This window comes from Arachis ipaensis, chromosome B04, assembly GCF_000816755.2.
Source record: "Arachis ipaensis cultivar K30076 chromosome B04, Araip1.1, whole genome shotgun sequence".
Classification (NCBI taxonomy): domain Eukaryota; kingdom Viridiplantae; phylum Streptophyta; class Magnoliopsida; order Fabales; family Fabaceae; genus Arachis; species Arachis ipaensis.
In genome coordinates, this window is record NC_029788.2 from 5,122,268 (window position 1) to 5,125,288 (window position 3,021).

Below are 3,021 nucleotides of genomic sequence, written 5' to 3' on the forward strand. Positions count from 1 at the left end.
TTTATTTGATACAAGTAAGTTATATATTTATTCTTAATTATATATTAAAAATCCCCATATATAGTAGGGTAGGATTTCAAAACCTTCATGATTATTATGATCTCACTTCGTGAAAGACTTTGTGCCCAACTTGCTTTCAACTAGTTTGGACCAGTACTCAACTTTCATGGCCATGATTAAAAGATTGGTAATGTTTTAGAGATAATATATATCTAAAGTTATTTAGGCAAAAAATTATTACTACTTATTTTAAGTAAATAAATATAAAATAATATTATTGTTAATTTATGTTTTGTTAATTAAGAAGTCAGTTTTAACATATTAAAAAAATTTTCAACTGACACTAAAAACAAAACAATTTTAATTAAACTTTGAACTAGACTCAAATTATGAGTCATGATATCTCAAAAATATAACTATCAATAATAATAAATTAATAATAGAGTGTGGAAGTAAAAAGTGCGAGAGCAGTTATCAACATCAGCAATAGAACATCAAGAGATAACAAGTGCAGAACAATTATTCAAATCTAAAAATTAATGAAGATATATTATAGGAGTCAGTTGACATTAGGTTAATTAGTCTATAATAAAATTTTGGGCACATATTATAATCAACTCATTTCTTCTTGAAAAATACTTAGAAATCTAAAAACGTTCTCAGCCTCCTTGACATCATAGAATAAAAATGAAAATCTTAAGTAATTTTTCTTAAGCCTGAACTCAAACTTGTGCTTTATCTTCCATTTTTAATTAAAGTTCTTTATTTTTATTTGTTCTTCTTCATCTTTTTCTTCCTTTCGCTTTTAATTTCTTTATTTTACTTTGCCTCCGACATCTTGCATGTTTTCTTTTTATCTTTAATTTTATTTTCGAAACTACAATTGAGACCTTGAGACATTTTAAGAAGAGTCGTTTTTCGCTCCTTAAATTAAGATTGTAAAACAAAATTCAAAAATTGTCAATTTATTTATTGTAAACAATGGAACAAAAGATCGAGTAAAACAAATTGGCATGTCCAACGAGACATTGTAAATAGATTGTAGTTTTGTTTTAAAAAAAAAAAGCTCTAAACTTGCGTATAGTTATTATGCAATGACAAAATTATTTTTAGATATTGAAATATTAGGTCAATTGACATGTCAAATTTATCTGCACCTTCTTCTTCTATTTCCAATGATGAAAAACGAAAAAAAGTTGAAAATATTTCATACCTCACACTATATAAGCTACCTTGTTGTTGGTGAGACATGATGACGTTGGTCATAGATTAAGTGCATCTCATACAAATACTATGGGGTGGGTGCTTAATGGCTTGCCACTGAAGTTTGTCCCTCCATAACAACACAAAATTTGATTAATCCTCTTTACTTGCCAATTCAAAATCATGTTTGCTATAACTCATGTGCCAGTGCTACCATAAAAATTTTTTAACTTTTGTGCCACGGATTTTACTTGGTATATTATTGCCTACTCTTTCAAATGTAAGCACAATAAAAAATAATTACTCTTTTATTTTTCAAAGTACAAGTTCAATTTTTTTAATATGTCAAAAGCATTACTATCAAAAAATTTTATGGTTACTATTGATATATTGGCAAAGTTTCATCAATAAATAAATGAGAATCATAATAATTTAGCTAATATATTGATTCATCATACGATCAAAATATTTAATTTTTTCATTGAGTCGACAAATACTAAGCATAAGCAATTAATCTATAAATTAAATTAAATTGCTAAACTAGTTAGTATGAAAGAAAATCAAAATGATTTTATTGAATTAGCTAAAAGAGATAAATGCAGAACAAAATTCTTCTATACATAATATTTATTTGGGTAGACAAGATCAAAATAATGATAATGTGATAAAAGATGACACTGGACTACAACAAAATATTAATTAAGTTGTTAAACAAAATGATATTGGGGGACAAGATGTCAATCAAGTGATTGAACAAGTTTTGAAAAGATTAGGATTTAATGTTGAAATTGCAAATCAATCTCCGTTTATATCTCTTTTTCTTGAATTTATCCAAAAAATTGAATTATCGGAGAGATGGAAATTTTCTAAGTCATTAACTATATTTTTTAGGGAAGATAAAGAATCGTCAGTAGAACACATTGCTCGCTATACCGTCGAAATCAAGGAAGTGGCATCAAATGAGTATTTAAAGATGGAATTCTTTCCTTCCTCATTAACAAGAAATGCCTTTACATAATTTTTTAATCTAAAGTCAAATTCAATTCACTCTTGGATGTAATTAAAAAAAGATTTTCATAAACAATTTTTTCGTAGTGAATTAAGAATCAGTTTAAGTGATTTATTTTCCATCAAACACCATGTAAAAAAATCAATTGATAAGTATTTTGCTATATTCAAAACTATGATAAAAGAATACTTTACTCCAGTTCTAGAATTTAAAATTATCAAAATAGCCATAAATGGATTAGAATTTGGAATTAGGAAGAAATTTATAAATCAGTAATATTATGACATGACTCAACTTGTTGAAAATGTTAGACAAATTAAATAATTAAAAGCTAAGAAAGAAGCAAAGTATAAAGAGATGATAAAAAAAAAGATTGAATAATCTTCAATTATCTACATCTCATTAAATAAGCAATGTAGAGGATGATTGAAAAGAAATTTCTAAGTACAAGGTAAATGACTTTTTTGCAAATAAGGATTAATTTTGATAATAAAAAAATGATAAAAAATGATCTCATCTTTATCTTTCTATCGTCTTTCATCTTTTTCTCATTTTTTTATTTTTTTTTCTCTCTTCTTTCTCTACTTTTCTATCTCTTTTCTCTTTCTTACTCACCATAATCTTCTTTTGTTCATTTTTTTCTTCTTTCTTTGTTTCTCTATCTCTTTTCTCTTTGTTATTCATCATAATCTTTTTGACTTTTTCTTTTCATTTTTCTTATCTTTTAAATTCTTTTTTTTCATCTTTTAATTCTAACTATTTTATTTATATTGTTATATTTTTTTTTGAAAAAAAATATACATCACCTT